The sequence below is a fragment of the Lithobates pipiens genome, unplaced genomic scaffold, assembly GCF_037356315.1.
Source record: "Lithobates pipiens isolate NorthernLeopardFrog02 unplaced genomic scaffold, aLitPip1_a1.2 Scaffold_8, whole genome shotgun sequence".
NCBI classification, from domain to species: Eukaryota; Metazoa; Chordata; class Amphibia; order Anura; family Ranidae; genus Lithobates; species Lithobates pipiens.
The window spans coordinates 577597836-577625799 of NW_027507903.1; the positions used below are offsets into that span (position 1 = coordinate 577597836).

Below are 27964 nucleotides of genomic sequence, written 5' to 3' on the forward strand. Positions count from 1 at the left end.
ACTTTAGGCGTTCTCCACCTATACCGGACTGGACCCTATCTGCATGGTTGCAGGTTAGATTCTCCCTTTTATAGTCAACCTGTTCCAGAAAATGAAACGGAAGAGGATGATTAGCCAGCCTGGGCAAGCCAAATACTTTCGCTTTCAGGCACCCGGTGCCCTTGGCTCGATGGTCTTTTTCCACCATGGATGTCAAGATTTGTGCAGCTTGGACCACTATGGAGGAGGAGCTTTCAGAGCCCGGATAGCTCAGTCGGTAGAGCATCAGACTTTTAATCTGAGGGTCCAGGGTTCAAGTCCCTGTTCGGGCGGTGCCTCTCACCAACCCTTGAGCCCCTGGAGCTGCCAATAGGGCAGTCTTTATGCACATCTGTGAGGAATGCTCAGAGAGATGAAATGTCCTAACTTCCCCCTTTCTAGGCTCCTGTAATCTGCCAGAAATAAAGGTGGCTGAAGGTGATTGCTTGACCAAATATTTCCCAAATACCCTTGTCTATGGCAGCTTACCTGGGCTCCAGTTCAGGCATGTTATCTAGCAAACTTTCAACAAAGGGCCCAAATCCTTCCACCTTGGTCTTTTTTCAGCAGCATAGCTGTTCAGACACATATGCTCCCAGTGGCCCTTCAGGGCTGCTGTGGGAGAAACCTATCTGACAACCGAGGGGCCCTGTCCCTTTAGATTCTCCTTAGTTCTTTCAAATGCTAACACTATTCAGTGGGTAAACAATGCCCACTTATGCATCATCCCTGTCTCATTAGCATGCCAAGTCCCAGAATGCTCAGCGGCCCATTGGATGACACTTATGTGTCTCACCTCAATGTCAATTTCTCCTTCAATGAAGGGCAGATGTTGGCAGGCACCGATTTGGTTAGCTTTGCGCAGTGGCAGTATCATAGCCAATGAGGTTCACCTGAGGCGTGATTATTGCTAATTGAAAACTTTTCCCAATACCCCGCCATGATGACTTGAAATACAGTCAGCACTGGCAATTTTTGAGAGTCTCTGAGGAGACTGAGCAATGTGTTTTAAACAGTAGATAAGTGACGGCTTCTTACGTGCAGACTGAGATGCGTTAGAGTTGAGGAAGTGTGTCACGTGCCTGGTGACACTATAGAGAGCTTTTCTGTCATCACGCAGCCTGGGTAGAACAATCTGGGATTGGCACGCGCTGCTCGTTCTTCACTTGCCTGTATTTAAGAGTGGCCTCGACCTCGTTTTTTGGCCTGGGTTTCTTCTGCTGGACCTGGCAACATGAGGCTAAAGGTGAACTGTCTTTATTTGTAACCCAGTCACTGATTAAGAATACTGGAAGCGTGTTGGGCGGTGTCTTTTTGCAAGGTGAAACAAGGCCCTTGTTTCCGGTGAAAGAGCATTGACCTGTAGGTAAAACTAAGGCAGAAACTTTAGGCGTTCTCCACCTATACCGGACTGGACCCTATCTGCATGGTTGCAGGTTAGATTCTCCCTTTTATAGTCAACCTGTTCCAGAAAATGAAACGGAAGAGGATGATTAGCCAGCCTGGGCAAGCCAAATACTTTCGCTTTCAGGCACCCGGTGCCCTTGGCTCGATGGTCTTTTTCCACCATGGATGTCAAGATTTGTGCAGCTTGGACCACTATGGAGGAGGAACTTTCAGAGCCTGGATAGCTCAGTCGGTAGAGCATCAGACTTTTAATCTGAGGGTCCAGGGTTCAAGTCCCTGTTTGGGCGGTGCCTCTCACCAACCCTGGAGCCCCTGGAGCTGCCAATAGGGCAGTCTTTATGCACATCTGTGAGGAATGCTCAGAGAGATGAAATGTCCTAACTTCCCCCTTTCTAGGCTCCTGTAATCTGCCAGAAATAAAGGTGGCTGAAGGTGATTGCTTGACCAAATATTTCCCAAATACCCTTGTCTATGGCAGCTTACCTGGGCTCCAGTTCAGGCATGTTATCTAGCAAACTTTCAACAAAGGGCCCAAATCCTTCCACCTTGGTCTTTTTTCAGCAGCATAGCTGTTCAGACACATATGCTCCCAGTGGCCCTTCAGGGCTGCTGTGGGAGAAACCTATCTGACAACCGAGGGGCCCTGTCCCTTTAGATTCTCCTTAGTTCTTTCAAATGCTAACACTATTCAGTGGGTAAACAATGCCCACTTATGCATCATCCCTGTCTCATTAGCATGCCAAGTCCCAGAATGCTCAGCGGCCCACTGGATGACACTTATGTGTCTCACCTCAATGTCAATTTCTCCTTCAATGAAGGGCAGATGTTGGCAGGCACCGATTTGGTTAGCTTTGCGCAGTGGCAGTATCATAGCCAATGAGGTTCACCTGAGGTGTGATTATTGCTAATTGAAAACTTTTCCCAATACCCCGCCATGATGACTTGAAATACAGTCAGCACTGGCAATTTTTAAGAGTCTCTGAGGAGACTGAGCAATGTGCTTTAAACAGTAGATAAGTGACGGCTTCTTACGTGCAGACTGAGATGCTTTAGAGTTGAGGAAGTGTGTCACGTGCCTGGTGACACTATAGAGAGCTTTTCTGTCATCACGCAGCCTGGGTAGAACAATCTGGGATTGGCACGCGCTGCTCGTTCTTCACTTACCTGTATTCAAGAGTGGCCTCGACCTCGTTTTTTGGCCTGGGTTTCTTCTGCTGGACCTGGCAACATGAGGCTAAAGGTGAACTGTCTTTATTTGTAACCCAGTCACTGATTAAGAATACTGGAAGCGTGTTGGGCGGTGTCTTTTTGCAAGGTGAAACAAGGCCCTTGTTTCCGGTGAAAGAGCATTGACCTGTAGGTAAAACTAAGGCAGAAACTTTAGGCGTTCTCCACCTATACCGGACTGGACCCTATCTGCATGGTTGCAGGTTAGATTCTCCCTTTTATAGTCAACCTGTTCCAGAAAATGAAACGGAAGAGGATGATTAGCCAGCCTGGGCAAGCCAAATACTTTCGCTTTCAGGCACCCGGTGCCCTTGGCTCGATGGTCTTTTTCCACCATGGATGTCAAGATTTAAGCAGCTTGGACCACTATGGAGGAGGAGCTTTCAGAGCCCGGATAGCTCAGTCGGTAGAGCATCAGACTTTTAATCTGAGGGTCCAGGGTTCAAGTCCCTGTTCGGGCGGTGCCTCTCACCAACCCAGGAGCTGCCAATAGGGCAGTCTTTATGCACATCTGTGAGGAATGCTCAGAGAGATGAAATGTCCTAACTTCCCCCTTTCTAGGCTCCTGTAATCTGCCAGAAATAAAGGTGGCTGAAGGTGATTGCTTGACCAAATATTTCCCAAATACCCTTGTCTATGGCAGCTTACCTGGGCTCCAGTTCAGGCATGTTATCTAGCAAACTTTCAACAAAGGGCCCAAATCCTTCCACCTTGGTCTTTTTTCAGCAGCATAGCTGTTCAGACACATATGCTCCCAGTGGCCCTTCAGGGCTGCTGTGGGAGAAACCTATCTGACAACCGAGGGGCCCTGTCCCTTTAGATTCTCCTTAGTTCTTTCAAATGCTAACACTATTCAGTGGGTAAACAATGCCCACTTATGCATCATCCCTGTCTCATTAGCATGCCAAGTCCCAGAATGCTCAGCGGCCCACTGGATGACACTTATGTGTCTCACCTCAATGTCAATTTCTCCTTCAATGAAGGGCAGATGTTGGCAGGCACCGATTTGGTTAGCTTTGCGCAGTGGCAGTATCATAGCCAATGAGGTTCACCTGAGGTGTGATTATTGCTAATTGAAAACTTTTCCCAATACCCTGCCATGATGACTTGAAATACAGTCAGCACTGGCAATTTTTGAGATTCTCTGAGGAGACTGAGCAATGTGCTTTAAACAGTAGATAAGTGACGGCTTCTTACGTGCAGACTGAGATGCGTTAGAGTTGAGGAAGTGTGTCACGTGCCTGGTGACACTATAGAGAGCTTTTCTGTCATCACGCAGCCTGGGTAGAACAATCTGGGATTGGCATGCGCTGCTCGTTCTTCACTTACCTGTATTCAAGAGTGGCCTCGACCTCGTTTTTTGGCCTGGGTTTCTTCTGCTGGACCTGGCAACATGAGGCTAAAGGTGAACTGTCTTTATTTGTAACCCAGTCACTGATTAAGAATACTGGAAGCGTGTTGGGCGGTGTCTTTTTGCAAGGTGAAACAAGGCCCTTGTTTCCGGTGAAAGAGCATTGACCTGTAGGTAAAACTAAGGCAGAAACTTTAGGCGTTCTCCACCTATACCGGACTGGACCCTATCTGCATGGTTGCAGGTTAGATTCTCCCTTTTATAGTCAACCTGTTCCAGAAAATGAAACGGAAGAGGATGATTAGCCAGCCTGGGCAAGCCAAATACTTTCGCTTTCAGGCACCCGGTGCCCTTGGCTCGATGGTCTTTTTCCACCATGGATGTCAAGATTTAAGCAGCTTGGACCACTATGGAGGAGCAGCTTTCAGAGCCCGGATAGCTCAGTCGGTAGAGCATCAGACTTTTAATCTGAGGGTCCAGGGTTCAAGTCCCTGTTCGGGTGGTGCCTCTCACCAACCCTTGAGCCCCTGGAGCTGCCAATAGGGCAGTCTTTATGCACATCTGTGAGGAATGCTCAGAGAGATGAAATGTCCTAACTTCCCCCTTTCTAGGCTCCGGTAATCTGCCAGAAATAAAGGTGGCTGAAGGTGATTGCTTGACCAAATATTTCCCAAATACCCTTGTCTATGGCAGCTTACCTGGGCTCCAGTTCAGGCATGTTATCTAGCAAACTTTCAACAAAGGGCCCAAATCCTTCCACCTTGGTCTTTTTTCAGCAGCATAGCTGTTCAGACACATATGCTCCCAGTGGCCCTTCAGGGCTGCTGTGGGAGAAACCTATCTGACAACCGAGGGGCCCTGTCCCTTTAGATTCTCCTTAGTTCTTTCAAATGCTAACACTATTCAGTGGGTAAACAATGCCCACTTATGCATCATCCCTGTCTCATTAGCATGCCAAGTCCCAGAATGCTCAGCGGCCCACTGGATGACACTTATGTGTCTCACCTCAATGTCAATTTCTCCTTCAATGAAGGGCAGATGTTGGCAGGCACCGATTTGGTTAGCTTTGCGCAGTGGCAGTATCATAGCCAATGAGGTTCACCTGAGGCGTGATTATTGCTAATTGAAAACTTTTCCCAATACCCCGCCATGATGACTTGAAATACAGTCAGCACTGGCGATTTTTGAGAGTCTCTGAGGAGACTGAGCAATGTGTTTTAAACAGTAGATAAGTGACGGCTTCTTATGTGCAGACTGAGATGCGTTAGAGTTGAGGAAGTGTGTCACGTGCCTGGTGACACTATAGAGAGCTTTTCTGTCATCACGCAGCCTGGGTAGAACAATCTGGGATTGGCACGCGCTGCTCGTTCTTCACTTGCCTGTATTTAAGAGTGGCCTCGACCTCGTTTTTTGGCCTGGGTTTCTTCTGCTGGACCTGGCAACATGAGGCTAAAGGTGAACTGTCTTTATTTGTAACCCAGTCACTGATTAAGAATACTGGAAGCGTGTTGGGCGGTGTCTTTTTGCAAGGTGAAACAAGGCCCTTGTTTCCGGTGAAAGAGCATTGACCTGTAGGTAAAACTAAGGCAGAAACTTTAGGCGTTCTCCACCTATACCGGACTGGACCCTATCTGCATGGTTGCAGGTTAGATTCTCCCTTTTATAGTCAACCTGTTCCAGAAAATGAAACGGAAGAGGATGATTAGCCAGCCTGGGCAAGCCAAATACTTTCGCTTTCAGGCACCCGGTGCCCTTGGCTCGATGGTCTTTTTCCACCATGGATGTCAAGATTTGTGCAGCTTGGACCACTATGGAGGAGGAGCTTTCAGAGCCCGGATAGCTCAGTCGGTAGAGCATCAGACTTTTAATCTGAGGGTCCAGGGTTCAAGTCCCTGTTCGGGCGGTGCCTCTCACCAACCCTGGAGCTGCCAATAGGGCAGTCTTTATGCACATCTGTGAGGAATGCTCAGAGAGATGAAATGTCCTAACTTCCCCCTTTCTAGGCTCCTGTAATCTGCCAGAAATAAAGGTGGCTGAAGGTGATTGCTTGACCAAATATTTCCCAAATACCCTTGTCTATGGTAGCTTACCTGGGCTCCAGTTCAGGCATGTTATCTAGCAAACTTTCAACAAAGGGCCCAAATCCTTCCACCTTGGTCTTTTTTCAGCAGCATAGCTGTTCAGACACATATGCTCCCAGTGGCCCTTCAGGGCTGCTGTGGGAGAAACCTATCTGACAACCGAGGGGCCCTGTCCCTTTAGATTCTCCTTAGTTCTTTCAAATGCTAACACTATTCAGTGGGTAAACAATGCCCACTTATGCATCATCCCTGTCTCATTAGCATGCCAAGTCCCAGAATGCTCAGCGGCCCACTGGATGACACTTATGTGTCTCACCTCAATGTCAATTTCTCCTTCAATGAAGGGCAGATGTTGGCAGGCACCGATTTGGTTAGCTTTGCGCAGTGGCAGTATCATAGCCAATGAGGTTCACCTGAGGCGTGATTATTGCTAATTGAAAACTTTTCCCAATACCCCGCCATGATGACTTGAAATACAGTCAGCACTGGCAATTTTTGAGAGTCTCTGAGGAGACTGAGCAATGTGTTTTAAACAGTAGATAAGTGACGGCTTCTTACGTGCAGACTGAGATGCGTTAGAGTTGAGGAAGTGTGTCACGTGCCTGGTGACACTATAGAGAGCTTTTCTGTCATCACGCAGCCTGGGTAGAACAATCTGGGATTGGCACGCGCTGCTCGTTCTTCACTTACCTGTATTCAAGAGTGGCCTCGACCTCGTTTTTTGGCCTGGGTTTCTTCTGCTGGACCTGGCAACATGAGGCTAAAGGTGAACTGTCTTTATTTGTAACCCAGTCACTGATTAAGAATACTGGAAGCGTGTTGGGCGGTGTCTTTTTGCAAGGTGAAACAAGGCCCTTGTTTCCGGTGAAAGAGCATTGACCTGTAGGTAAAACTAAGGCAGAAACTTTAGGCGTTCTCCACCTATACCGGACTGGACCCTATCTGCATGGTTGCAGGTTAGATTCTCCCTTTTATAGTCAACCTGTTCCAGAAAATGAAACGGAAGAGGATGATTAGCCAGCCTGGGCAAGCCAAATACTTTCGCTTTCAGGCACCCGGTGCCCTTGGCTCGATGGTCTTTTTCCACCATGGATGTCAAGATTTAAGCAGCTTGGACCACTATGGAGGAGGAGCTTTCAGAGCCTGGATAGCTCAGTCGGTAGAGCATCAGACTTTTAATCTGAGGGTCCAGGGTTCAAGTCCCTGTTCGGGCGGTGCCTCTCACCAACCCAGGAGCTGCCAATAGGGCAGTCTTTATGCACATCTGTGAGGAATGCTCAGAGAGATGAAATGTCCTAACTTCCCCCTTTCTAGGCTCCGGTAATCTGCCAGAAATAAAGGTGGCTGAAGGTGATTGCTTGACCAAATATTTCCCAAATACCCTTGTCTATGGCAGCTTACCTGGGCTCCAGTTCAGGCATGTTATCTAGCAAACTTTCAACAAAGGGCCCAAATCCTTCCACCTTGGTCTTTTTTCAGCAGCATAGCTGTTCAGACACATATGCTCCCAGTGGCCCTTCAGGGCTGCTGTGGGAGAAACCTATCTGACAACCGAGGGGCCCTGTCCCTTTAGATTCTCCTTAGTTCTTTCAAATGCTAACACTATTCAGTGGGTAAACAATGCCCACTTATGCATCATCCCTGTCTCATTAGCATGCCAAGTCCCAGAATGCTCAGCGGCCCACTGGATGACACTTATGTGTCTCACCTCAATGTCAATTTCTCCTTCAATGAAGGGCAGATGTTGGCAGGCACCGATTTGGTTAGCTTTGCGCAGTGGCAGTATCATAGCCAATGAGGTTCACCTGAGGTGTGATTATTGCTAATTGAAAACTTTTCCCAATACCCCGCCATGATGACTTGAAATACAATCAGCACTGGCAATTTTTGAGAGTCTCTGAGGAGACTGAGCAATGTGCTTTAAACAGTAGATAAGTGACGGCTTCTTACGTGCAGACTGAGATGCGTTAGAGTTGAGGAAGTGTGTCACGTGCCTGGTGACACTATAGAGAGCTTTTCTGTCATCACGCAGCCTGGGTAGAACAATCTGGGATTGGCACGCGCTGCTCGTTCTTCACTTACCTGTATTCAAGAGTGGCCTCGACCTCGTTTTTTGGCCTGGGTTTCTTCTGCTGGACCTGGCAACATGAGGCTAAAGGTGAACTGTCTTTATTTGTAACCCAGTCACTGATTAAGAATACTGGAAGCGTGTTGGGCGGTGTCTTTTTGCAAGGTGAAACAAGGCCCTTGTTTCCGGTGAAAGAGCATTGACCTGTAGGTAAAACTAAGGCAGAAACTTTAGGCGTTCTCCACCTATACCGGACTGGACCCTATCTGCATGGTTGCAGGTTAGATTCTCCCTTTTATAGTCAACCTGTTCCAGAAAATGAAACGGAAGAGGATGATTAGCCAGCCTGGGCAAGCCAAATACTTTCGCTTTCAGGCACCCGGTGCCCTTGGCTCGATGGTCTTTTTCCACCATGGATGTCAAGATTTAAGCAGCTTGGACCACTATGGAGGAGGAGCTTTCAGAGCCTGGATAGCTCAGTCGGTAGAGCATCAGACTTTTAATCTGAGGGTCCAGGGTTCAAGTCCCTGTTCGGGCGGTGCCTCTCACCAACCCAGGAGCTGCCAATAGGGCAGTCTTTATGCACATCTGTGAGGAATGCTCAGAGAGATGAAATGTCCTAACTTCCCCCTTTCTAGGCTCCGGTAATCTGCCAGAAATAAAGGTGGCTGAAGGTGATTGCTTGACCAAATATTTCCCAAATACCCTTGTCTATGGCAGCTTACCTGGGCTCCAGTTCAGGCATGTTATCTAGCAAACTTTCAACAAAGGGCCCAAATCCTTCCACCTTGGTCTTTTTTCAGCAGCATAGCTGTTCAGACACATATGCTCCCAGTGGCCCTTCAGGGCTGCTGTGGGAGAAACCTATCTGACAACCGAGGGGCCCTGTCCCTTTAGATTCTCCTTAGTTCTTTCAAATGCTAACACTATTCAGTGGGTAAACAATGCCCACTTATGCATCATCCCTGTCTCATTAGCATGCCAAGTCCCAGAATGCTCAGCGGCCCACTGGATGACACTTATGTGTCTCACCTCAATGTCAATTTCTCCTTCAATGAAGGGCAGATGTTGGCAGGCACCGATTTGGTTAGCTTTGCGCAGTGGCAGTATCATAGCCAATGAGGTTCACCTGAGGTGTGATTATTGCTAATTGAAAACTTTTCCCAATACCCTGCCATGATGACTTGAAATACAGTCAGCACTGGCAATTTTTGAGATTCTCTGAGGAGACTGAGCAATGTGCTTTAAACAGTAGATAAGTGACGGCTTCTTACGTGCAGACTGAGATGCGTTAGAGTTGAGGAAGTGTGTCACGTGCCTGGTGACACTATAGAGAGCTTTTCTGTCATCACGCAGCCTGGGTAGAACAATCTGGGATTGGCATGCGCTGCTCGTTCTTCACTTACTTGTATTCAAGAGTGGCCTCGACCTCGTTTTTTGGCCTGGGTTTCTTCTGCTGGACCTGGCAACATGAGGCTAAAGGTGAACTGTCTTTATTTGTAACCCAGTCACTGATTAAGAATACTGGAAGCGTGTTGGGCGGTGTCTTTTTGCAAGGTGAAACAAGGCCCTTGTTTCCGGTGAAAGAGCATTGACCTGTAGGTAAAACTAAGGCAGAAACTTTAGGCGTTCTCCACCTATACCGGACTGGACCCTATCTGCATGGTTGCAGGTTAGATTCTCCCTTTTATAGTCAACCTGTTCCAGAAAATGAAACGGAAGAGGATGATTAGCCAGCCTGGGCAAGCCAAATACTTTCGCTTTCAGGCACCCGGTGCCCTTGGCTCGATGGTCTTTTTCCACCATGGATGTCAAGATTTAAGCAGCTTGGACCACTATGGAGGAGCAGCTTTCAGAGCCCGGATAGCTCAGTCGGTAGAGCATCAGACTTTTAATCTGAGGGTCCAGGGTTCAAGTCCCTGTTCGGGTGGTGCCTCTCACCAACCCTTGAGCCCCTGGAGCTGCCAATAGGGCAGTCTTTATGCACATCTGTGAGGAATGCTCAGAGAGATGAAATGTCCTAACTTCCCCCTTTCTAGGCTCCGGTAATCTGCCAGAAATAAAGGTGGCTGAAGGTGATTGCTTGACCAAATATTTCCCAAATACCCTTGTCTATGGCAGCTTACCTGGGCTCCAGTTCAGGCATGTTATCTAGCAAACTTTCAACAAAGGGCCCAAATCCTTCCACCTTGGTCTTTTTTCAGCAGCATAGCTGTTCAGACACATATGCTCCCAGTGGCCCTTCAGGGCTGCTGTGGGAGAAACCTATCTGACAACCGAGGGGCCCTGTCCCTTTAGATTCTCCTTAGTTCTTTCAAATGCTAACACTATTCAGTGGGTAAACAATGCCCACTTATGCATCATCCCTGTCTCATTAGCATGCCAAGTCCCAGAATGCTCAGCGGCCCACTGGATGACACTTATGTGTCTCACCTCAATGTCAATTTCTCCTTCAATGAAGGGCAGATGTTGGCAGGCACCGATTTGGTTAGCTTTGCGCAGTGGCAGTATCATAGCCAATGAGGTTCACCTGAGGTGTGATTATTGCTAATTGAAAACTTTTCCCAATACCCTGCCATGATGACTTGAAATACAGTCAGCACTGGCAATTTTTGAGATTCTCTGAGGAGACTGAGCAATGTGCTTTAAACAGTAGATAAGTGACGGCTTCTTACGTGCAGACTGAGATGCGTTAGAGTTGAGGAAGTGTGTCACGTGCCTGGTGACACTATAGAGAGCTTTTCTGTCATCACGCAGCCTGGGTAGAACAATCTGGGATTGGCATGCGCTGCTCGTTCTTCACTTACCTGTATTCAAGAGTGGCCTCGACCTCGTTTTTTGGCCTGGGTTTCTTCTGCTGGACCTGGCAACATGAGGCTAAAGGTGAACTGTCTTTATTTGTAACCCAGTCACTGATTAAGAATACTGGAAGCGTGTTGGGCGGTGTCTTTTTGCAAGGTGAAACAAGGCCCTTGTTTCCGGTGAAAGAGCATTGACCTGTAGGTAAAACTAAGGCAGAAACTTTAGGCGTTCTCCACCTATACCGGACTGGACCCTATCTGCATGGTTGCAGGTTAGATTCTCCCTTTTATAGTCAACCTGTTCCAGAAAATGAAACGGAAGAGGATGATTAGCCAGCCTGGGCAAGCCAAATACTTTCGCTTTCAGGCACCCGGTGCCCTTGGCTCGATGGTCTTTTTCCACCATGGATGTCAAGATTTAAGCAGCTTGGACCACTATGGAGGAGCAGCTTTCAGAGCCCGCATAGCTCAGTCGGTAGAGCATCAGACTTTTAATCTGAGGGTCCAGGGTTCAAGTCCCTGTTCGCGTGGTGCCTCTCACCAACCCCTGAGCCCCTGGAGCTGCCAATAGGGCAGTCTTTATGCACATCTGTGAGGAATGCTCAGAGAGATGAAATGTCCTAACTTCCCCCTTTCTAGGCTCCGGTAATCTGCCAGAAATAAAGGTGGCTGAAGGTGATTGCTTGACCAAATATTTCCCAAATACCCTTGTCTATGGCAGCTTACCTGGGCTCCAGTTCAGGCATGTTATCTAGCAAACTTTCAACAAAGGGCCCAAATCCTTCCACCTTGGTCTTTTTTCAGCAGCATAGCTGTTCAGACACATATGCTCCCAGTGGCCCTTCAGGGCTGCTGTGGGAGAAACCTATCTGACAACCGAGGGGCCCTGTCCCTTTAGATTCTCCTTAGTTCTTTCAAATGCTAACACTATTCAGTGGGTAAACAATGCCCACTTATGCATCATCCCTGTCTCATTAGCATGCCAAGTCCCAGAATGCTCAGCGGCCCACTGGATGACACTTATGTGTCTCACCTCAATGTCAATTTCTCCTTCAATGAAGGGCAGATGTTGGCAGGCACCGATTTGGTTAGCTTTGCGCAGTGGCAGTATCATAGCCAATGAGGTTCACCTGAGGCGTGATTATTGCTAATTGAAAACTTTTCCCAATACCCCGCCATGATGACTTGAAATACAGTCAGCACTGGCAATTTTTGAGAGTCTCTGAGGAGACTGAGCAATGTGTTTTAAACAGTAGATAAGTGACGGCTTCTTACGTGCAGACTGAGATGCGTTAGAGTTGAGGAAGTGTGTCACGTGCCTGGTGACACTATAGAGAGCTTTTCTGTCATCACGCAGCCTGGGTAGAACAATCTGGGATTGGCACGCGCTGCTCGTTCTTCACTTGCCTGTATTCAAGAGTGGCCTCGACCTCGTTTTTTGGCCTGGGTTTCTTCTGCTGGACCTGGCAACATGAGGCTAAAGGTGAACTGTCTTTATTTGTAACCCAGTCACTGATTAAGAATACTGGAAGCGTGTTGGGCGGTGTCTTTTTGCAAGGTGAAACAAGGCCCTTGTTTCCGGTGAAAGAGCATTGACCTGTAGGTAAAACTAAGGCAGAAACTTTAGGCGTTCTCCACCTATACCGGACTGGACCCTATCTGCATGGTTGCAGGTTAGATTCTCCCTTTTATAGTCAACCTGTTCCAGAAAATGAAACGGAAGAGGATGATTAGCCAGCCTGGGCAAGCCAAATACTTTCGCTTTCAGGCACCCGGTGCCCTTGGCTCGATGGTCTTTTTCCACCATGGATGTCAAGATTTGTGCAGCTTGGACCACTATGGAGGAGGAGCTTTCAGAGCCCGGATAGCTCAGTCGGTAGAGCATCAGACTTTTAATCTGAGGGTCCAGGGTTCAAGTCCCTGTTCGGGCGGTGCCTCTCACCAACCCTGGAGCTGCCAATAGGGCAGTCTTTATGCACATCTGTGAGGAATGCTCAGAGAGATGAAATGTCCTAACTTCCCCCTTTCTAGGCTCCTGTAATCTGCCAGAAATAAAGGTGGCTGAAGGTGATTGCTTGACCAAATATTTCCCAAATACCCTTGTCTATGGCAGCTTACCTGGGCTCCAGTTCAGGCATGTTATCTAGCAAACTTTCAACAAAGGGCCCAAATCCTTCCACCTTGGTCTTTTTTCAGCAGCATAGCTGTTCAGACACATATGCTCCCAGTGGCCCTTCAGGGCTGCTGTGGGAGAAACCTATCTGACAACCGAGGGGCCCTGTCCCTTTAGATTCTCCTTAGTTCTTTCAAATGCTAACACTATTCAGTGGGTAAACAATGCCCACTTATGCATCATCCCTGTCTCATTAGCATGCCAAGTCCCAGAATGCTCAGCGGCCCACTGGATGACACTTATGTGTCTCACCTCAATGTCAATTTCTCCTTCAATGAAGGGCAGATGTTGGCAGGCACCGATTTGGTTAGCTTTGCGCAGTGGCAGTATCATAGCCAATGAGGTTCACCTGAGGCGTGATTATTGCTAATTGAAAACTTTTCCCAATACCCCGCCATGATGACTTGAAATACAGTCAGCACTGGCAATTTTTGAGAGTCTCTGAGGAGACTGAGCAATGTGTTTTAAACAGTAGATAAGTGACGGCTTCTTACGTGCAGACTGAGATGCGTTAGAGTTGAGGAAGTGTGTCACGTGCCTGGTGACACTATAGAGAGCTTTTCTGTCATCACGCAGCCTGGGTAGAACAATCTGGGATTGGCACGCGCTGCTCGTTCTTCACTTGCCTGTATTTAAGAGTGGCCTCGACCTCGTTTTTTGGCCTGGGTTTCTTCTGCTGGACCTGGCAACATGAGGCTAAAGGTGAACTGTCTTTATTTGTAACGCAGTCACTGATTAAGAATACTGGAAGCGTCTTGGGCGGTGTCTTTTTGCAAGGTGAAACAAGGCCCTTGTTTCCGGTGAAAGAGCATTGACCTGTAGGTAAAACTAAGGCAGAAACTTTAGGCGTTCTCCACCTATACCGGACTGGACCCTATCTGCATGGTTGCAGGTTAGATTCTCCCTTTTATAGTCAACCTGTTCCAGAAAATGAAACGGAAGAGGATGATTAGCCAGCCTGGGCAAGCCAAATACTTTCGCTTTCAGGCACCCGGTGCCCTTGGCTCGATGGTCTTTTTCCACCATGGATGTCAAGATTTAAGCAGCTTGGACCACTATGGAGGAGGAGCTTTCAGAGCCCGGATAGCTCAGTCGGTAGAGCATCAGACTTTTAATCTGAGGGTCCAGGGTTCAAGTCCCTGTTTGGGCGGTGCCTCTCACCAACCCTTGAGCCCCTGGAGCTGCCAATAGGGCAGTCTTTATGCACATCTGTGAGGAATGCTCAGAGAGATGAAATGTCCTAACTTCCCCCTTTCTAGGCTCCTGTAATCTGCCAGAAATAAAGGTGGCTGAAGGTGATTGCTTGACCAAATATTTCCCAAATACCCTTGTCTATGGCAGCTTACCTGGGCTCCAGTTCAGGCATGTTATCTAGCAAACTTTCAACAAAGGGCCCAAATCCTTCCACCTTGGTCTTTTTTCAGCAGCATAGCTGTTCAGACACATATGCTCCCAGTGGCCCTTCAGGGCTGCTGTGGGAGAAACCTATCTGACAACCGAGGGGCCCTGTCCCTTTAGATTCTCCTTAGTTCTTTCAAATGCTAACACTATTCAGTGGGTAAACAATGCCCACTTATGCATCATCCCTGTCTCATTAGCATGCCAAGTCCCAGAATGCTCAGCGGCCCACTGGATGACACTTATGTGTCTCACCTCAATGTCAATTTCTCCTTCAAAGAAGGGCAGATGTTGGCAGGCACCGATTTGGTTAGCTTTGCGCAGTGGCAGTATCATAGCCAATGAGGTTCACCTGAGGTGTGATTATTGCTAATTGAAAACTTTTCCCAATACCCCGCCATGATGACTTGAAATACAATCAGCACTGGCAATTTTTGAGAGTCTCTGAGGAGACTGAGCAATGTGCTTTAAACAGTAGATAAGTGACGGCTTCTTACGTGCAGACTGAGATGCGTTAGAGTTGAGGAAGTGTGTCACGTGCCTGGTGACACTATAGAGAGCTTTTCTGTCATCACGCAGCCTGGGTAGAACAATCTGGGATTGGCACGCGCTGCTCGTTCTTCACTTACCTGTATTCAAGAGTGGCCTCGACCTCGTTTTTTGGCCTGGGTTTCTTCTGCTGGACCTGGCAACATGAGGCTAAAGGTGAACTGTCTTTATTTGTAACCCAGTCACTGATTAAGAATACTGGAAGCGTGTTGGGCGGTGTCTTTTTGCAAGGTGAAACAAGGCCCTTGTTTCCGGTGAAAGAGCATTGACCTGTAGGTAAAACTAAGGCAGAAACTTTAGGCGTTCTCCACCTATACCGGACTGGACCCTATCTGCATGGTTGCAGGTTAGATTCTCCCTTTTATAGTCAACCTGTTCCAGAAAATGAAACGGAAGAGGATGATTAGCCAGCCTGGGCAAGCCAAATACTTTCGCTTTCAGGCACCCGGTGCCCTTGGCTCGATGGTCTTTTTCCACCATGGATGTCAAGATTTAAGCAGCTTGGACCACTATGGAGGAGGAGCTTTCAGAGCCTGGATAGCTCAGTCGGTAGAGCATCAGACTTTTAATCTGAGGGTCCAGGGTTCAAGTCCCTGTTCGGGCGGTGCCTCTCACCAACCCAGGAGCTGCCAATAGGGCAGTCTTTATGCACATCTGTGAGGAATGCTCAGAGAGATGAAATGTCCTAACTTCCCCCTTTCTAGGCTCCTGTAATCTGCCAGAAATAAAGGTGGCTGAAGGTGATTGCTTGACCAAATATTTCCCAAATACCCTTGTCTATGGCAGCTTACCTGGGCTCCAGTTCAGGCATGTTATCTAGCAAACTTTCAACAAAGGGCCCAAATCCTTCCACCTTGGTCTTTTTTCAGCAGCATAGCTGTTCAGACACATATGCTCCCAGTGGCCCTTCAGGGCTGCTGTGGGAGAAACCTATCTGACAACCGAGGGGCCCTGTCCCTTTAGATTCTCCTTAGTTCTTTCAAATGCTAACACTATTCAGTGGGTAAACAATGCCCACTTATGCATCATCCCTGTCTCATTAGCATGCCAAGTCCCAGAATGCTCAGCGGCCCACTGGATGACACTTATGTGTCTCACCTCAATGTCAATTTCTCCTTCAATGAAGGGCAGATGTTGGCAGGCACCGATTTGGTTAGCTTTGCGCAGTGGCAGTATCATAGCCAATGAGGTTCACCTGAGGCGTGATTATTGCTAATTGAAAACTTTTCCCAATACCCCGCCATGATGACTTGAAATACAGTCAGCACTGGCAATTTTTGAGAGTCTCTGAGGAGACTGAGCAATGTGTTTTAAACAGTAGATAAGTGACGGCTTCTTACGTGCAGACTGAGATGCGTTAGAGTTGAGGAAGTGTGTCACGTGCCTGGTGACACTATAGAGAGCTTTTCTGTCATCACGCAGCCTGGGTAGAACAATCTGGGATTGGCACGCGCTGCTCGTTCTTCACTTGCCTGTATTCAAGAGTGGCCTCGACCTCGTTTTTTGGCCTGGGTTTCTTCTGCTGGACCTGGCAACATGAGGCTAAAGGTGAACTGTCTTTATTTGTAACCCAGTCACTGATTAAGAATACTGGAAGCGTGTTGGGCGGTGTCTTTTTGCAAGGTGAAACAAGGCCCTTGTTTCCGGTGAAAGAGCATTGACCTGTAGGTAAAACTAAGGCAGAAACTTTAGGCGTTCTCCACCTATACCGGACTGGACCCTATCTGCATGGTTGCAGGTTAGATTCTCCCTTTTATAGTCAACCTGTTCCAGAAAATGAAACGGAAGAGGATGATTAGCCAGCCTGGGCAAGCCAAATACTTTCGCTTTCAGGCACCCGGTGCCCTTGGCTCGATGGTCTTTTTCCACCATGGATGTCAAGATTTGTGCAGCTTGGACCACTATGGAGGAGGAGCTTTCAGAGCCCGGATAGCTCAGTTGGTAGAGCATCAGACTTTTAATCTGAGGGTCCAGGGTTCAAGTCCCTGTTCGGGCGGTGCCTCTCACCAACCCTTGAGCCCCTGGAGCTGCCAATAGGGCAGTCTTTATGCACATCTGTGAGGAATGCTCAGAGAGATGAAATGTCCTAACTTCCCCCTTTCTAGGCTCCTGTAATCTGCCAGAAATAAAGGTGGCTGAAGGTGATTGCTTGACCAAATATTTCCCAAATACCCTTGTCTATGGCAGCTTACCTGGGCTCCAGTTCAGGCATGTTATCTAGCAAACTTTCAACAAAGGGCCCAAATCCTTCCACCTTGGTCTTTTTTCAGCAGCATAGCTGTTCAGACACATATGCTCCCAGTGGCCCTTCAGGGCTGCTGTGGGAGAAACCTATCTGACAACCGAGGGGCCCTGTCCCTTTAGATTCTCCTTAGTTCTTTCAAATGCTAACACTATTCAGTGGGTAAACAATGCCCACTTATGCATCATCCCTGTCTCATTAGCATGCCAAGTCCCAGAATGCTCAGCGGCCCACTGGATGACACTTATGTGTCTCACCTCAATGTCAATTTCTCCTTCAATGAAGGGCAGATGTTGGCAGGCACCGATTTGGTTAGCTTTGCGCAGTGGCAGTATCATAGCCAATGAGGTTCACCTGAGGCGTGATTATTGCTAATTGAAAACTTTTCCCAATACCCCGCCATGATGACTTGAAATACAGTCAGCACTGGCAATTTTTGAGAGTCTCTGAGGAGACTGAGCAATGTGTTTTAAACAGTAGATAAGTGACGGCTTCTTACGTGCAGACTGAGATGCGTTAGAGTTGAGGAAGTGTGTCACGTGCCTGGTGACACTATAGAGAGCTTTTCTGTCATCACGCAGCCTGGGTAGAACAATCTGGGATTGGCACGCGCTGCTCGTTCTTCACTTGCCTGTATTCAAGAGTGGCCTCGACCTCGTTTTTTGGCCTGGGTTTCTTCTGCTGGACCTGGCAACATGAGGCTAAAGGTGAACTGTCTTTATTTGTAATCCAGTCACTGATTAAGAATACTGGAAGCGTGTTGGGCGGTGTCTTTTTGCAAGGTGAAACAAGGCCCTTGTTTCCGGTGAAAGAGCATTGACCTGTAGGTAAAACTAAGGCAGAAACTTTAGGCGTTCTCCACCTATACCGGACTGGACCCTATCTGCATGGTTGCAGGTTAGATTCTCCCTTTTATAGTCAACCTGTTGCAGAAAATGAAACGGAAGAGGATGATTAGCCAGCCTGGGCAAGCCAAATACTTTCGCTTTCAGGCACCCGGTGCCCTTGGCTCGATGGTCTTTTTCCACCATGGATGTCAAGATTTATCCTTCCACCTTGGTCTTTTTTCAGCAGCATAGCTGTTCAGACACATATGCTCCCAGTGGCCCTTCAGGGCTGCTGTGGGAGAAACCTATCTGACAACCGAGGGGCCCTGTCCCTTTAGATTCTCCTTAGTTCTTTCAAATGCTAACACTATTCAGTGGGTAAACAATGCCCACTTATGCATCATCCCTGTCTCATTAGCATGCCAAGTCCCAGAATGCTCAGCGGCCCACTGGATGACACTTATGTGTCTCACCTCAATGTCAATTTCTCCTTCAATGAAGGGCAGATGTTGGCAGGCACCGATTTGGTTAGCTTTGCGCAGTGGCAGTATCATAGCCAATGAGGGTCACCTGAGGCGTGATTATTGCTAATTGAAAACTTTTCCCAATACCCTGCCATGATGACTTGAAATACAGTCAGCACTGGCAATTTTTGAGAGTCTCTGAGGAGACTGAGCAATGTGTTTTAAACAGTAGATAAGTGACGGCTTCTTACGTGCAGACTGAGATGCGTTAGAGTTGAGGAAGTGTGTCACGTGCCTGGTGACACTATAGAGAGCTTTTCTGTCATCACGCAGCCTGGGTAGAACAATCTGGGATTGGCACGCGCTGCTCGTTCTTCACTTGCCTGTATTCAAGAGTGGCCTCAACTTCGTTTTTTGGCCTGGGTTTCTTCTGCTGGACCTGGCAACATGAGGCTAAAGGTGAACTGTCTTTATTTGTAACCCAGTCACTGATTAAGAATACTGGAAGCGTGTTGGGCGGTGTCTTTTTGCAAGGTGAAACAAGGCCCTTGTTTCCGGTGAAAGAGCATTGACCTGTAGGTAAAACTAAGGCAGAAACTTTAGGCGTTCTCCACCTATACCGGACTGGACCCTATCTGCATGGTTGCAGGTTAGATTCTCCCTTTTATAGTCAACCTGTTGCAGAAAATGAAACGGAAGAGGATGATTAGCCAGCCTGGGCAAGCCAAATACTTTCGCTTTCAGGCACCCGGTGCCCTTGGCTCGATGGTCTTTTTCCACCATGGATGTCAAGATTTAAGCAGCTTGGACCACTATGGAGGAGGAGCTTTCAGAGCCCGGATAGCTCAGTCGGTAGAGCATCAGACTTTTAATCTGAGGGTCCAGGGTTCAAGTCCCTGTTCGGGCGGTGCCTCTCACCAACCCATGAGCCCCTGGAGCTGACCATAGGGCAGTCTTTATGCACATCTGTGAGGAATGCTCAGAGAGATGAAATGTCCTAACTTCCCCCTTTCTAGGCTCCTGTAATCTGCCAGAAATAAAGGTGGCTGAAGGTGATTGCTTGACCAAATATTTCCCAAATACCCTTGTCTATGGCAGCTTACCTGGGCTCCAGTTCAGGCATGTTATCTAGCAAACTTTCAACAAAGGGCCCAAATCCTTCCACCTTGGTCTTTTTTCAGCAGCATAGCTGTTCAGACACATATGCTCCCAGTGGCCCTTCAGGGCTGCTGTGGGAGAAACCTATCTGACAACCGAGGGGCCCTGTCCCTTTAGATTCTCCTTAGTTCTTTCAAATGCTAACACTATTCAGTGGGTAAACAATGCCCACTTATGCATCATCCCTGTCTCATTAGCATGCCAAGTCCCAGAATGCTCAGCGGCCCACTGGATGACACTTATGTGTCTCACCTCAATGTCAATTTCTCCTTCAATGAAGGGCAGATGTTGGCAGGCACCGATTTGGTTAGCTTTGCGCAGTGGCAGTATCATAGCCAATGAGGTTCACCTGAGGCGTGATTATTGCTAATTGAAAACTTTTCCCAATACCCCGCCATGATGACTTGAAATACAGTCAGCACTGGCAATTTTTGAGAGTCTCTGAGGAGACTGAGCAATGTGTTTTAAACAGTAGATAAGTGACGGCTTCTTACGTGCAGACTGAGATGCGTTAGAGTTGAGGAAGTGTGTCACGTGCCTGGTGACACTATAGAGAGCTTTTCTGTCATCACGCAGCCTGGGTAGAACAATCTGGGATTGGCACGCGCTGCTCGTTCTTCACTTGCCTGTATTCAAGAGTGGCCTCGACCTCGTTTTTTGGCCTGGGTTTCTTCTGCTGGACCTGGCAACATGAGGCTAAAGGTGAACTGTCTTTATTTGTAACCCAGTCACTGATTAAGAATACTGGAAGCGTGTTGGGCGGTGTCTTTTTGCAAGGTGAAACAAGGCCCTTGTTTCCGGTGAAAGAGCATTGACCTGTAGGTAAAACTAAGGCAGAAACTTTAGGCGTTCTCCACCTATACCGGACTGGACCCTATCTGCATGGTTGCAGGTTAGATTCTCCCTTTTATAGTCAACCTGTTGCAGAAAATGAAACGGAAGAGGATGATTAGCCAGCCTGGGCAAGCCAAATACTTTCGCTTTCAGGCACCCGGTGCCCTTGGCTCGATGGTCTTTTTCCATCATGGATGTCAAGATTTAAGCTGCTTGGACCACTATGGAGGAGGAGATTTCAGAGCCCGGATAGCTCAGTCGGTAGAGCATCAGACTTTTAATCAGAGGGTCCAGGGTTCAAGTCCCTGTTTGGGCGGTGCCTCTCACCAACCTTTGAGCCCCTGGAGCTGCCAATAGGGCAGTCTTTATGCACATCTGTGAGGAATGCTCAGAGAGATGAAATGTCCTAACTTCCCCCTTTCTAGGCTCCTGTAATCTGCCAGAAATAAAGGTGGCTGAAGGTGATTGCTTGACCAAATATTTCCCAAATACCCTTGTCTATGGCAGCTTACCTGGGCTCCAGTTCAGGCATGTTATCTAGCAAACTTTCAACAAAGGGCCCAAATCCTTCCACCTTGGTCTTTTTTCAGCAGCATAGCTGTTCAGACACATATGCTCCCAGTGGCCCTTCAGGGCTGCTGTGGGAGAAACCTATCTGACAACCGAGGGGCCCTGTCCCTTTAGATTCTCCTTAGTTCTTTCAAATGCTAACACTATTCAGTGGGTAAACAATGCCCACTTATGCATCATCCCTGTCTCATTAGCATGCCAAGTCCCAGAATGCTCAGCGGCCCACTGGATGACACTTATGTGTCTCACCTCAATGTCAATTTCTCCTTCAATGAAGGGCAGATGTTGGCAGGCACCGATTTGGTTAGCTTTGCGCAGTGGCAGTATCATAGCCAATGAGGTTCACCTGAGGCGTGATTATTGCTAATTGAAAACTTTTCCCAATACCCCGCCATGATGACTTGAAATACAGTCAGCACTGGCAATTTTTGAGAGTCTCTGAGGAGACTGAGCAATGTGTTTTAAACAGTAGATAAGTGACGGCTTCTTACGTGCAGACTGAGATGCGTTAGAGTTGAGGAAGTGTGTCACGTGCCTGGTGACACTATAGAGAGCTTTTCTGTCATCACGCAGCCTGGGTAGAACAATCTGGGATTGGCACGCGCTGCTCGTTCTTCACTTGCCTGTATTCAAGAGTGGCCTCGACCTCGTTTTTTGGCCTGGGTTTCTTCTGCTGGACCTGGCAACATGAGGCTAAAGGTGAACTGTCTTTATTTGTAACCCAGTCACTGATTAAGAATACTGGAAGCGTGTTGGGCGGTGTCTTTTTGCAAGGTGAAACAAGGCCCTTGTTTCCGGTGAAAGAGCATTGACCTGTAGGTAAAACTAAGGCAGAAACTTTAGGCGTTCTCCACCTATACCGGACTGGACCCTATCTGCATGGTTGCAGGTTAGATTCTCCCTTTTATAGTCAACCTGTTGCAGAAAATGAAACGGAAGAGGATGATTAGCCAGCCTGGGCAAGCCAAATACTTTCGCTTTCAGGCACCCGGTGCCCTTGGCTCGATGGTCTTTTTCCCCCATGGATGTCAAGATTTAAGCAGCTTGGACCACTATGGAGGAGGAGCTTTCGGAGCCCGGATAGCTCAGTCGGTAGAGCATCAGACTTTTAATCTGAGGGTCCAGGGTTCAAGTCCCTGTTCGGGCGGTGCCTCTCACCAACCCATGAGCCCCTGGAGCTGCCAATAGGGCAGTCTTTATGCACATCTGTGAGGAATGCTCAGAGAGATGAAATGTCCTAACTTCCCCCTTTCTAGGCTCCTGTAATCTGCCAGAAATAAAGGTGGCTGAAGGTGATTGCTTGACCAAATATTTCCCAAATACCCTTGTCTATGGCAGCTTACCTGGGCTCCAGTTCAGGCATGTTATCTAGCAAACTTTCAACAAAGGGCCCAAATCCTTCCACCTTGGTCTTTTTTCAGCAGCATAGCTGTTCAGACACATATGCTCCCAGTGGCCCTTCAGGGCTGCTGTGGGAGAAACCTATCTGACAACCGAGGGGCCCTGTCCCTTTAGATTCTCCTTAGTTCTTTCAAATGCTAACACTATTCAGTGGGTAAACAATGCCCACTTATGCATCATCCCTGTCTCATTAGCATGCCAAGTCCCAGAATGCTCAGCGGCCCACTGGATGACACTTATGTGTCTCACCTCAATGTCAATTTCTCCTTCAATGAAGGGCAGATGTTGGCAGGCACCGATTTGGTTAGCTTTGCGCAGTGGCAGTATCATAGCCAATGAGGTTCACCTGAGGCGTGATTATTGCTAATTGAAAACTTTTCCCAATACCCCGCCATGATGACTTGAAATACAGTCAGCACTGGCAATTTTTGAGAGTCTCTGAGGAGACTGAGCAATGTGTTTTAAACAGTAGATAAGTGACGGCTTCTTACGTGCAGACTGAGATGCGTTAGAGTTGAGGAAGTGTGTCACGTGCCTGGTGACACTATAGAGACCTTTTCTGTCATCACGCAGCCTGGGTAGAACAATCTGGGATTGGCACGCGCTGCTCGTTCTTCACTTGCCTGTATTCAAGAGTGGCCTCGACCTCGTTTTTTGGCCTGGGTTTCTTCTGCTGGACCTGGCAACATGAGGCTAAAGGTGAACTGTCTTTATTTGTAACCCAGTCACTGATTAAGAATACTGGAAGCGTGTTGGGCGGTGTCTTTTTGCAAGGTGAAACAAGGCCCTTGTTTCCGGTGAAAGAGCATTGACCTGTAGGTAAAACTAAGGCAGAAACTTTAGGCGTTCTCCACCTATACCGGACTGGACCCTATCTGCATGGTTGCAGGTTAGATTCTCCCTTTTATAGTCAACCTGTTCCAGAAAATGAAACGGAAGAGGATGATTAGCCAGCCTGGGCAAGCCAAATACTTTCGCTTTCAGGCACCCGGTGCCCTTGGCTCGATGGTCTTTTTCCACCATGGATGTCAAGATTTAAGCAGCTTGGACCACTATGGAGGAGGAGCTTTCAGAGCCCGGATAGCTCAGTCGGTAGAGCATCAGACTTTTAATCTGAGGGTCCAGGGTTCAAGTCCCTGTTCGGGCGGTGCCTCTCACCAACCTTTGAGCCCCTGGAGCTGCCAATAGGGCAGTCTTTATGCACATCTGTGAGGAATGCTCAGAGAGATGAAATGTCCTAACTTCCCCCTTTCTAGGCTCCTGTAATCTGCCAGAAATAAAGGTGGCTGAAGGTGATTGCTTGACCAAATATTTCCCAAATACCCCTGTCTATGGCAGCTTACCTGGGCTCCAGTTCAGGCATGTTATCTAGCAAACTTTCAACAAAGGGCCCAAATCCTTCCACCTTGGTCTTTTTTCAGCAGCATAGCTGTTCAGACACATATGCTCCCAGTGGCCCTTCAGGGCTGCTGTGGGAGAAACCTATCTGACAACCGAGGGGCCCTGTCCCTTTAGATTCTCCTTAGTTCTTTCAAATGCTAACACTATTCAGTGGGTAAACAATGCCCACTTATGCATCATCCCTGTCTCATTAGCATGCCAAGTCCCAGAATGCTCAGCGGCCCACTGGATGACACTTATGTGTCTCACCTCAATGTCAATTTCTCCTTCAATGAAGGGCAGATGTTGGCAGGCACCGATTTGGTTAGCTTTGCGCAGTGGCAGTATCATAGCCAATGAGGTTCACCTGAGGCGTGATTATTGCTAATTGAAAACTTTTCCCAATACCCCGCCATGATGACTTGAAATACAGTCAGCACTGGCAATTTTTGAGAGTCTCTGAGGAGACTGAGCAATGTGTTTTAAACAGTAGATAAGTGACGGCTTCTTACGTGCAGACTGAGATGCGTTAGAGTTGAGGAAGTGTGTCACGTGCCTGGTGACACTATAGAGAGCTTTTCTGTCATCACGCAGCCTGGGTAGAACAATCTGGGATTGGCACGCGCTGCTCGTTCTTCACTTGCCTGTATTCAAGAGTGGCCTCGACCTCGTTTTTTGGCCTGGGTTTCTTCTGCTGGACCTGGCAACATGAGGCTAAAGGTGAACTGTCTTTATTTGTAACCCAGTCACTGATTAAGAATACTGGAAGCGTGTTGGGCGGTGTCTTTTTGCAAGGTGAAACAAGGCCCTTGTTTCCGGTGAAAGAGCATTGACCTGTAGGTAAAACTAAGGCAGAAACTTTAGGCGTTCTCCACCTATACCGGACTGGACCCTATCTGCGTGGTTGCAGGTTAGATTCTCCCTTTTATAGTCAACCTGTTCCAGAAAATGAAACGGAAGAGGATGATTAGCCAGCCTGGGCAAGCCAAATACTTTCGCTTTCAGGCACCCGGTGCCCTTGGCTCGATGGTCTTTTTCCACCATGGATGTCAAGATTTAAGCAGCTTGGACCACTATGGAGGAGGAGCTTTCAGAGCCCGGATAGCTCAGTCGGTAGAGCATCAGACTTTTAATCTGAGGGTCCAGGGTTCAAGTCCCTGTTCGGGCGGTGCCTCTCACCAACCCTTGAGCCCCTGGAGCTGCCAATAGGGCAGTCTTTATGCACATCTGTGAGGAATGCTCAGAGAGATGAAATGTCCTAACTTCCCCCTTTCTAGGCTCCTGTAATCTGCCAGAAATAAAGGTGGCTGAAGGTGATTGCTTGACCAAATATTTCCCAAATACCCTTGTCTATGGCAGCTTACCTGGGCTCCAGTTCAGGCATGTTATCTAGCAAACTTTCAACAAAGGGCCCAAATCCTTCCACCTTGGTCTTTTTTCAGCAGCATAGCTGTTCAGACACATATGCTCCCAGTGGCCCTTCAGGGCTGCTGTGGGAGAAACCTATCTGACAACCGAGGGGCCCTGTCCCTTTAGATTCTCCTTAGTTCTTTCAAATGCTAACACTATTCAGTGGGTAAACAATGCCCACTTATGCATCATCCCTGTCTCATTAGCATGCCAAGTCCCAGAATGCTCAGCGGCCCACTGGATGACACTTATGTGTCTCACCTCAATGTCAATTTCTCCTTCAATGAAGGGCAGATGTTGGCAGGCACCGATTTGGTTAGCTTTGCGCAGTGGCAGTATCATAGCCAATGAGGTTCACCTGAGGCGTGATTATTGCTAATTGAAAACTTTTCCCAATACCCCGCCATGATGACTTGAAATACAGTCAGCACTGGCAATTTTTGAGAGTCTCTGAGGAGACTGAGCAATGTGTTTTAAACAGTAGATAAGTGACGGCTTCTTACGTGCAGACTGAGATGCGTTAGAGTTGAGGAAGTGTGTCACGTGCCTGGTGACACTATAGAGAGCTTTTCTGTCATCACGCAGCCTGGGTAGAACAATCTGGGATTGGCACGCGCTGCTCGTTCTTCACTTGCCTGTATTCAAGAGTGGCCTCGACCTCGTTTTTTGGCCTGGGTTTCTTCTGCTGGACCTGGCAACATGAGGCTAAAGGTGAACTGTCTTTATTTGTAACCCAGTCACTGATTAAGAATACTGGAAGCGTGTTGGGCGGTGTCTTTTTGCAAGGTGAAACAAGGCCCTTGTTTCCGGTGAAAGAGCATTGACCTGTAGGTAAAACTAAGGCAGAAACTTTAGGCGTTCTCCACCTATACCGGACTGGACCCTATCTGCATGGTTGCAGGTTAGATTCTCCCTTTTATAGTCAACCTGTTGCAGAAAATGAAACGGAAGAGGATAATTAGCCAGCCTGGGCAAGCCAAATACTTTCGCTTTCAGGCACCCGGTGCCCTTGGCTCGATGGTATTTTTCCACCATGGATGTCAAGATTTAAGCAGCTTGGACCACTATGGAGGAGGAGCTTTCAGAGCCCGGATAGCTCAGTCGATAGAGCATCAGACTTTTAATCTGAGGGTCCAGGGTTCAAGTCCCTGTTCGGGCGGTGCCTCTCACCAACCTTTGAGCCCCTGGAGCTGCCAATAGGGCAGTCTTTATGCACATCTGTGAGGAATGCTCAGAGAGATGAAATGTCCTAACTTCCCCCTTTCTAGGCTCCTGTAATCTGCCAGAAATAAAGGTGGCTGAAGGTGATTGCTTGACCAAATATTTCCCAAATACCCTTGTCTATGGCAGCTTACCTGCGCTCCAGTTCAGGCATGTTATCTAGCAAACTTTCAACAAAGGGCCCAAATCCTTCCACCTTGGTCTTTTTTCAGCAGCATAGCTGTTCAGACACATATGCTCCCAGTGGCCCTTCAGGGCTGCTGTGGGAGAAACCTATCTGACAACCGAGGGGCCCTGTCCCTTTAGATTCTCCTTAGTTCTTTCAAATGCTAACACTATTCAGTGGGTAAACAATGCCCACTTATGCATCATCCCTGTCTCATTAGCATGCCAAGTCCCAGAATGCTCAGCGGCCCACTGGATGACACTTATGTGTCTCACCTCAATGTCAATTTCTCCTTCAATGAAGGGCAGATGTTGGCAGGCACCGATTTGGTTAGCTTTGCGCAGTGGCAGTATCATAGCCAATGAGGTTCACCTGAGGCGTGATTATTGCTAATTGAAAACTTTTCCCAATACCCCACCATGATGACTTGAAATACAGTCAGCACTGGCAATTTTTGAGAGTCTCTGAGGAGACTGAGCAATGTGTTTTAAACAGTAGATAAGTGACGGCTTCTTACGTGCAGACTGAGATGCGTTAGAGTTGAAGAAGTGTGTCACGTGCCTGGTGACACTATAGAGAGCTTTTCTGTCATCACGCAGCCTGGGTAGAACAATCTGGGATTGGCACGCGCTGCTCGTTCTTCACTTTCCTGTATTCAAGAGTGGCCTCGACCTCGTTTTTTGGCCTGGGTTTCTTCTGCTGGACCTGGCAACATGAGGCTAAAGGTGAACTGTCTTTATTTGTAACCCAGTCACTGATTAAGAATACTGGAAGCGTGTTGGGCGGTGTCTTTTTGCAAGGTGAAACAAGGCCCTTGTTTCCGGTGAAAGAGCATTGACCTGTAGGTAAAACTAAGGCAGAAACTTTAGGCGTTCTCCACCTATACCGGACTGGACCCTATCTGCATGGTTGCAGGTTAGATTCTCCCTTTTATAGTCAACCTGTTCCAGAAAATGAAACAGAAGAGGATGATTAGCCAGCCTGGGCAAGCCAAATACTTTCGCTTTCAGGCACCCGGTGCCCTTGGCTCGATGGTCTTTTTCCACCATGGATGTCAAGATTTAAGCAGCTTGGACCACTATGGAGGAGGAGCTTTCAGAGCCCGGATAGCTCAGTCGGTAGAGCATCAGACTTTTAATCTGAGGGTCCAGGGTTTAAGTCCCTGTTCGGGCAGTGCCTCTCACCAACCCTTGAGCCCCTGGAGCTGCCAATAGGGCA

The 27964-nt window shown here is 48.0% G+C and overlaps 21 non-coding genes across 21 annotated transcripts; all 21 read left to right on the forward strand.

Annotated features, from left to right (window-relative positions):
• The first annotated feature begins 871 nt into the window (after window positions 1-871).
• Window positions 872-1012, forward strand: LOC143964826 (U4 spliceosomal RNA). The gene has a single exon (XR_013271283.1). It is a non-coding gene; the product is annotated as a U4 spliceosomal RNA (small nuclear RNA).
• A 1260-nt stretch (window positions 1013-2272) lies between these two features.
• Window positions 2273-2413, forward strand: LOC143965120 (U4 spliceosomal RNA). The gene has a single exon (XR_013271527.1). It is a non-coding gene; the product is annotated as a U4 spliceosomal RNA (small nuclear RNA).
• A 1251-nt stretch (window positions 2414-3664) lies between these two features.
• On the forward strand, window positions 3665-3805 carry LOC143965113 (U4 spliceosomal RNA). Its single transcript, XR_013271521.1, has one exon. It is a non-coding gene; the product is annotated as a U4 spliceosomal RNA (small nuclear RNA).
• A 1260-nt stretch (window positions 3806-5065) lies between these two features.
• LOC143965094 (U4 spliceosomal RNA) lies at window positions 5066-5206 on the forward strand. The gene has a single exon (XR_013271506.1). It is a non-coding gene; the product is annotated as a U4 spliceosomal RNA (small nuclear RNA).
• Window positions 5207-6457: 1251 nt separating this feature from the next.
• Window positions 6458-6598, forward strand: LOC143964827 (U4 spliceosomal RNA). The gene has a single exon (XR_013271284.1). It is a non-coding gene; the product is annotated as a U4 spliceosomal RNA (small nuclear RNA).
• Window positions 6599-7849: 1251 nt separating this feature from the next.
• Window positions 7850-7990, forward strand: LOC143965124 (U4 spliceosomal RNA). Its single transcript, XR_013271530.1, has one exon. It is a non-coding gene; the product is annotated as a U4 spliceosomal RNA (small nuclear RNA).
• A 1251-nt stretch (window positions 7991-9241) lies between these two features.
• LOC143965114 (U4 spliceosomal RNA) lies at window positions 9242-9382 on the forward strand. Its single transcript, XR_013271522.1, has one exon. It is a non-coding gene; the product is annotated as a U4 spliceosomal RNA (small nuclear RNA).
• Window positions 9383-10642: 1260 nt separating this feature from the next.
• Window positions 10643-10783, forward strand: LOC143965115 (U4 spliceosomal RNA). The gene has a single exon (XR_013271523.1). It is a non-coding gene; the product is annotated as a U4 spliceosomal RNA (small nuclear RNA).
• Window positions 10784-12043: 1260 nt separating this feature from the next.
• LOC143964828 (U4 spliceosomal RNA) lies at window positions 12044-12184 on the forward strand. Its single transcript, XR_013271285.1, has one exon. It is a non-coding gene; the product is annotated as a U4 spliceosomal RNA (small nuclear RNA).
• A 1251-nt stretch (window positions 12185-13435) lies between these two features.
• Window positions 13436-13576, forward strand: LOC143964829 (U4 spliceosomal RNA). The gene has a single exon (XR_013271286.1). It is a non-coding gene; the product is annotated as a U4 spliceosomal RNA (small nuclear RNA).
• A 1260-nt stretch (window positions 13577-14836) lies between these two features.
• On the forward strand, window positions 14837-14977 carry LOC143965125 (U4 spliceosomal RNA). The gene has a single exon (XR_013271531.1). It is a non-coding gene; the product is annotated as a U4 spliceosomal RNA (small nuclear RNA).
• Window positions 14978-16228: 1251 nt separating this feature from the next.
• LOC143964830 (U4 spliceosomal RNA) lies at window positions 16229-16369 on the forward strand. Its single transcript, XR_013271287.1, has one exon. It is a non-coding gene; the product is annotated as a U4 spliceosomal RNA (small nuclear RNA).
• Window positions 16370-16996: 627 nt separating this feature from the next.
• TRNAK-UUU (transfer RNA lysine (anticodon UUU)) lies at window positions 16997-17069 on the forward strand. The gene has a single exon. It is a non-coding gene; the product is annotated as a tRNA-Lys (tRNA).
• A 560-nt stretch (window positions 17070-17629) lies between these two features.
• On the forward strand, window positions 17630-17770 carry LOC143964833 (U4 spliceosomal RNA). Its single transcript, XR_013271288.1, has one exon. It is a non-coding gene; the product is annotated as a U4 spliceosomal RNA (small nuclear RNA).
• Window positions 17771-18672: 902 nt separating this feature from the next.
• Window positions 18673-18813, forward strand: LOC143964783 (U4 spliceosomal RNA). Its single transcript, XR_013271247.1, has one exon. It is a non-coding gene; the product is annotated as a U4 spliceosomal RNA (small nuclear RNA).
• A 1260-nt stretch (window positions 18814-20073) lies between these two features.
• Window positions 20074-20214, forward strand: LOC143964834 (U4 spliceosomal RNA). The gene has a single exon (XR_013271289.1). It is a non-coding gene; the product is annotated as a U4 spliceosomal RNA (small nuclear RNA).
• A 1260-nt stretch (window positions 20215-21474) lies between these two features.
• On the forward strand, window positions 21475-21615 carry LOC143964835 (U4 spliceosomal RNA). The gene has a single exon (XR_013271290.1). It is a non-coding gene; the product is annotated as a U4 spliceosomal RNA (small nuclear RNA).
• Window positions 21616-22875: 1260 nt separating this feature from the next.
• LOC143964836 (U4 spliceosomal RNA) lies at window positions 22876-23016 on the forward strand. Its single transcript, XR_013271291.1, has one exon. It is a non-coding gene; the product is annotated as a U4 spliceosomal RNA (small nuclear RNA).
• Window positions 23017-24276: 1260 nt separating this feature from the next.
• On the forward strand, window positions 24277-24417 carry LOC143964837 (U4 spliceosomal RNA). Its single transcript, XR_013271292.1, has one exon. It is a non-coding gene; the product is annotated as a U4 spliceosomal RNA (small nuclear RNA).
• A 1260-nt stretch (window positions 24418-25677) lies between these two features.
• LOC143964839 (U4 spliceosomal RNA) lies at window positions 25678-25818 on the forward strand. The gene has a single exon (XR_013271293.1). It is a non-coding gene; the product is annotated as a U4 spliceosomal RNA (small nuclear RNA).
• Window positions 25819-27078: 1260 nt separating this feature from the next.
• LOC143965099 (U4 spliceosomal RNA) lies at window positions 27079-27219 on the forward strand. Its single transcript, XR_013271509.1, has one exon. It is a non-coding gene; the product is annotated as a U4 spliceosomal RNA (small nuclear RNA).
• Window positions 27220-27964: the final 745 nt, after the last annotated feature.